Raw genomic sequence first — 6,579 nt, 5'->3', positions numbered from 1 at the left:
ACTCCTGGGTGAAGTGCTACAATGGTATAATTATTTGTACACTTGTGAATCCTTTTCATTCATATATTTATATATTCTTCCTAGTCACATAAATTAATAAAGAACTACTTAGTATTATTCTAGTAGTAATGCTATGTAGTACCAACAAGCATCTCTAGCATCATCACTAGGGATGACAACCTAGTAAAGTAATGTTATGAGATATAGGTTTATAATAGGTGGCTAAAAAACAAGTGATAAGTTAATAAATACCAATAATAAAATTCTAGAGAACATAAATAATACAATGGATAGCTTTGCTTCTACCATTAAGAACCAGCATAGCTTTAATAAAATGGTAGAATCACAAATAGCTCAGCTAACAGTTGTTGTTCCTCCGTCCGATAAAGGTAAGATTCTGGGACAATCGGAAGATCTAGTAACTGCAAATCTTATCGATATTCACAATGTAGCATATTATTATATACAACCATCGATGGGAAGGTGGATAGACTATACCTTCCAAAAAAGAAGACCAATCTAGGGAGACCTGTCATCCCCATCGCCATTGGACCTCACATTTTAAGAAGCTATCTATGACTTCAGAGCAAGTGTCAACATCATGCCTAAGGTAATTTATAATCAAATCAATGGAGATACTTTGTTGTACACAAACATCCATTTGTAGCCTGCAAATCAGTCACTCTGTTACCCCAAGAGAGTTCTTGAAGATGCCATTATTCGAGTGGGACAATCATATGTTCCCGTAGACTTTGTGGTTCTAAAAATAGGTGGAGATGTAAGGGCAACCATTATTCTGGGACGACCTTTCCTAAGCACCACAAAAGCCATCATCTACATGAACAGTGCCAAATCTGCTTCACAATCAAGGATAGGAAGGAGAAGTTTTCTTTCAAGAACCGCATCATGTAATCTCCTAGACATCTATAGATGCCATACCTGCCCGAAAGAGACAACAGTGACCAAGAAGAAGAAGAACCTGAGAAGGAGGAAGAACAAGGCTAGACAACCTTAAGAAGAATCAGTTAACATGATCAACACACTTCGATCAGAGTATGACCACCTCCTCGCTTCACCATTCCTTGCTAAGAAGGATGACCCAGACGTACCCACGATCGAGTGTACCATTGGACAAAGATTTTTTCACAAGACCTTCTGTAACATTGGGTTGGCTATCAATATAATGTCCAAGGTAACATATGAATACTTATTAGGTGATGAACCTTTGTTCCCTACATATATGCAATTGCAGATGGTAGACCAATCAATCCGATTTTTGGAAGGAATAGTACAAGATGTCATGGTAAGAATACACGATCAGTTTGCCCTTACTGACTTCATGGTTCTAGACATGGGTGAAGAAGAAGATGATACACCTATTATATTGGTAAGACCGTTCCTCAACATAGCCAACGCAATCATCTACGTCGGATGTAGACAAGTCCACTTCTAATTCCCTAGAGAAAAGGTACGCTGTTATTTCAATAGCTATACCACTTATGAACAGCCCAAGAAGACCCGCTCTAGGAGGAGACGTCAATCATCCCAACGCCAGAAGAATCAACCTCCAAAGAATGAATGGAAGAAGATGAAGAACCTAAAGAAGTTGTGAAAGATGAACCTACTCCGCCTAAGTCAAGCCCACATACCAAGCAGGTACGGAAAGAGAAGGTGACATCACCATCAGAGACATTGTCACAAGATGTGCAGCCATTTGGGTCTCCATCGTTGAGACTGGATGATGCACCCAAAGAGTGAATAACTTTTCTCCAACCAAGTCCTGCTTGGAGGACTTAAAAATCCAAACCTTGGCCATGAGATAACATCGGTAGTTATCCATATTTACTTTTTAGTATTGCATGAATTACTTTTCACTTTAGCATATTCATTTTTCTGCATTAGCATTGCATTTAGAAAAGGAAGATAAAAAGTTTCATGACTGTATTACATCATTGCATCATAAAGCCTAAGTCCCATGTGAAACTTTTTCACGATGTGTAAAAGCCTAAGGGAGTATTCACTGTGTTGGCATAAAAAATAAAAATAATATATATCATGCATGTATATTTTCTTTCTGCATTATACAAATAAGAATATTCAAAAAATATTAAATAGACATCCTGCTAGAACTTTGCCAATTAGGAAATCTATCTAAACCCCCATGGACAACAAATCTCTGAATGGCTGACCGCTAACCCCTTATCCTAATCTGTGCCACGAGTTTTGGTGTTCTTGTTGGAGTGTTTTGTAGGATCATCAAGAGTAAAGCCATCCATCCGAAGTACATTTTTCGAACTATCGCTACACTCACTGCATGAGGAACACAACTTCTGGATGGATGAGAAAGACTTCAGCTGGTAGACTCACTCTAAGAAAGACCACGACAACATCTAGCTTGAGGGAGGAGCATGCCCCATGTATCTAGCTAAGTATTTCTTTCCCTTTTGGTTTTACTATTTTTAAGTTTGCTTCATATTTGCTAAAGAAATAAAAAGATGCATAACAAACTAAAAGCAAAATAAAAATTTATCTTAGCTAGTTATATATATTAAGGTGTGATCTTAAATTTTGAAAATAAAATAAAAGGTGTGTTAAGTTTTCTTTAAGTTTGATTTTTAAGAGCTAAATAAAAGGACTCTGAGAATAATCTCTTGTAATGGAAATGATAAATGGTTGCTCTATCGTAATTCCTTTCAAGTACCTAGTTTTCAGCCTTGAATTCTCCCAAGTTTTGAATACGACTGTTTTGATATAAGAATTTACTCTGAACTTGAAACTCGTGGGTAGCATATGCTTGATCTAAGTCTAGGTAATTGACGGATATGATATGAGAAGGTCTGAGCTGTTGTTTATCTTGTTCCAAGTGACACTAAAATTCTGGAGATTTATCTTTTGAAAAACATAAAAATCCTACATAATGAGCTCTTGTATGGCAAAGCTTGAATACCTACCACAGCCATATATGATATTTAGATTAGAAAAACTTTCACTCATATATGCTACTTGCATTGCATTGAGTTTAGTCAAGCTTTGTTGATCCCTATGAGAGGTTTGTCATGCTCTTAAAATCAAGATCACATACACACCACCCAAATATGCACTACTCCTATACTGGGGTAGGCGCAACAATATGCCATTCCATCTAGATCTACCAAAAAATGTTTTACTCCTACACTGAGAGTAAACACCAAAAATATGCTTGATAGGATATGCACCCAATAAATGCTCCAAAGTTCTTGTTGATATCTCTCAAAAGTTCTATTGCAGAAAAGAAGCATTTGGCTATGCAAAAGTTATTCAAAAAAAGATGAGAAAAAATGGACAAGTGTCCAAGATATTTAAAACAATGGGTACTTAGATGCCTACCTAGAAAAGAAGAAGAAGAAAGGATGAATAAGATAGCCCATGTTTTCTTGCAAAGTTGTTTTCAAGTTTCAAAAGAGAGATATTTTCAACAAGCATAGTAGAATTAGGTTAGCCACCGAATATATCCACCATACATCCATACATATGCACATCTTAATTTGATTGTATGACTCAACTCTCTTTAGATCTGAGGTTTGACTTTACAATATATGTATTGCAAGTATGCTCTTTCATACTTTTTCTACTCCTATGAGCTCCACATAAGCTTTAGTTGTAGGAAGAGGAAGGCATAACATCGCTATTCCCTTGGTGAGGATCCACAAATACCACATATATTGAGAGACTTAAGAGTGTCATACAAAGAAAACTCTGAGTCTTATTTTTAAAAAAATCTATAAAAAAACTCTAGAATAATGGTTGAGCAAAGAACTTGAGACATAGTGCTTGACTTGATCATTCTGTCTTTCAATTGCTCAAGACCCAAGTGAAGGCTAAGAAGCCCCATGGTTGAAGGTAATATGGGTAAGTTTGAAGGTTATATCGGTTTGTTCCAAGCTAGAGGAGAATTCTTGTTTGAACGCATCTATACTCTTGAGGAGTGAAAGCATCGATGCAACTCCTAATCTATTTACTAAGTTTAGCTTTGCTAAGGGACTAGCAAAGATTAAGCTTGGGTTAGTTTGTTGACAGTAGTTAACAACCATTATAAACTGTCAATATAACATACATAAGGGCATAAATTTAATCACCAAAAAAGGTCTAGGGGTTTAAACTAACAAATTCCACAAGTTTTGGTGAATCTGTATTTTCTACAGGGTTTATCTAGAAAACCATCATGGTGGACCAAGATGTCAGATTTAATTACGCTTATTCGCAGCGAAACAGACACCAGAAGACTCAAGAGGACTCCACACCGAAGCGAAGGGCGAGACACCGCCAGGTGGGGCCAGTCGACCGGCCCCTAGGGGCCCACCTATCAGCCCCCCATTGTTATGTTAGTTCTCCACTGCCTCCTAGGTTGCATACACGCTATTCTTTAAGTCGGTTTGATCCAATGGCTCACGTTGGATGCTCTGGCCTATATATACTAGCCCCTGCCACCCCTTGAGGCATATTGCATAAGTCATTTGAGAAGACAGAAACCCTAACTATCCTCATAGCTCCACCATATTCTAGGGCATAACTAGTTAGGCTAGGTCTAGAGGGAGGCAAGCAGGCTTCGCTTGGATTCTCGATCTTATCAAGAGCATGGTTTGGTATAATCTTTGTACCCCCTCTCTTTTGTACCTCCATTATTTTTATATGCTAGTTACAGTTGTTATGACAATATTAGTATTCATCTTATTCATGCTCTTCATAATAATGTTCAACATCTACTTTGATTATATACTTAGTATAGCTAGTTTATCATTATGTTTATGCATAAGTTCGTATAGCCCTCACTCTAAAGTACACGTGGTGGGTGGTCGACATTGTGTAAGCGTGGTGCTTATACGTTGTTTACCTACGGATACACCCTATATTCTGGGTCATGTGGTAGATCGTGGATGTGACACTCCCGTTGAGTCCTTTGTAGTCCACTCCCAGAATATAGGTGCAAGTAGGGTCCAGTTACGAAGGAAGAACAAGCTCTGTTCTTAATCTTACTTAGTAATATCCCTTATGTGTAGATATAAAGATATTCTTAGCCATGACTACTAGGTATAATTGCACTAATCATTGTATGCTTTGACTTGTAATTAAGAATGATATAGGAATTATTCCTCTAATATTCTACCTGACCATGCTAATGCCATAGAAAGGAGTACTCTGAGTGATTTATCATTATTGATGATCAATACTTATCATATATATATATATATATATATTATCCTATGACTTACCCCTGCTATGAGTAGAATATTGGTTATGGTTTACTTCTCCATCAATAGTATAAGTTATTAATACATGTCCATGCTAGACCTTCCCTATGGTAAAAATATAAATAACGATACCTGGAATACTCTCAGGTGAAGTGCTACAATGGTATAATTATTTGTGCGCTTGTAGATACTTTATATTCATATATTTATATATTCTTCCTAATCACATAAATTAATAAAGAACTACTTAGTATTATTCTAGTAGTAATGCTATGTAGTACCAAAAAGCATGTCTGGCATCATCACTAGGGATGACAACCTAGTAAAGTAATATTAGGAGATATAAGTTTATAATAGGTGGCTACTAAATAAGTGACAAGTTAATAAATACTAACAAGCATTTCTAGCGCCATTGTTGGAGAAGGTAGCCAGACAAAGAAAGTATTGATAAACTTATACTTATTGATGTGATCGAGGAAAACCATTGACCTCTGCTCAAACAGGCTTACCCTTATTTTGTCTACTTGTGTATCTTATGTAGGGTAATGTATGATTGGTTTTGACCATCCGACAAACTACGTTGAAGATCCAGAAGTATTAATCAGGAGGACTAGAGCTAAACTCAAGAAAGTTTCAGCTTTAGAGTCGGAAGACAACTAGATAAGACGAAGCTTAATACCTAAATTTGAAGCTATGGCCAACATCGGTACTAGACCAACATCCGTACTAGACCAGCAGTCAATGTTGGAGATAATGGATTTGAGCTCAAGCCAGCCCTCATCAACATGGTGCAACAAGCCAGTTTTGTGAAAAGGCACATGAAGATGCGAGTGCACATCTCCAACACTTCCTGGAGATCTGTAGCACTTTCACCATCAAAGGAGTAACCTAAGATGCCATATTACTTTGCCTCTTCCCATTCTCACTCTTAGGGAAGGCAAAGCAATGGTTCTATGCCAACAAAGATAAAAATACTACATAGCATAACTGCTCCACTGCCTTCCTAGCAAAGTTCTTTCCCACAAGCAAGACCATTGCTCTGCATGGGTGAATTTCAAGCTTTCAACAACAACATGATGAATCCATCCCTAAGGCATGGGAACACTTTTAAGATTACATTGCGGAATGTCCTCATCATGGGATGGAGAATTGGCTACTCATGCAGACTTTCTACCACGGGTTGATCAATAGTACCCATGAGAATATGGATGCTATTGCTGGAGTTTTTTGTTTGATTATGGCTTCATAAGCCATTCTCATGAGTGCATGATTGATAGGGCTTTTGATTTAGTAGGTCAAGAAGCACCACCAAGAGCTCTACTAAAGGAGATCTAAGTTTGAAAATATTACC

General features: G+C 37.3%; 1 non-coding gene across 1 annotated transcript; it reads right to left on the bottom strand.

The window, feature by feature from the left end:
- Window positions 1-6,264: 6,264 nt before the first annotated feature.
- Window positions 6,265-6,371, bottom strand: LOC136462008 (small nucleolar RNA R71). The gene has a single exon (XR_010760538.1). It is a non-coding gene; the product is annotated as a small nucleolar RNA R71 (small nucleolar RNA).
- Between the last annotated feature and the right edge of the window lie 208 nt (window positions 6,372-6,579).

This window comes from Miscanthus floridulus, chromosome 6 (assembly GCF_019320115.1).
Source record: "Miscanthus floridulus cultivar M001 chromosome 6, ASM1932011v1, whole genome shotgun sequence".
Classification (NCBI taxonomy): domain Eukaryota; kingdom Viridiplantae; phylum Streptophyta; class Magnoliopsida; order Poales; family Poaceae; genus Miscanthus; species Miscanthus floridulus.
Note: the sequence above shows the minus strand (reverse complement) of the source record. Positions and strands in the feature narration are given on the sequence as shown.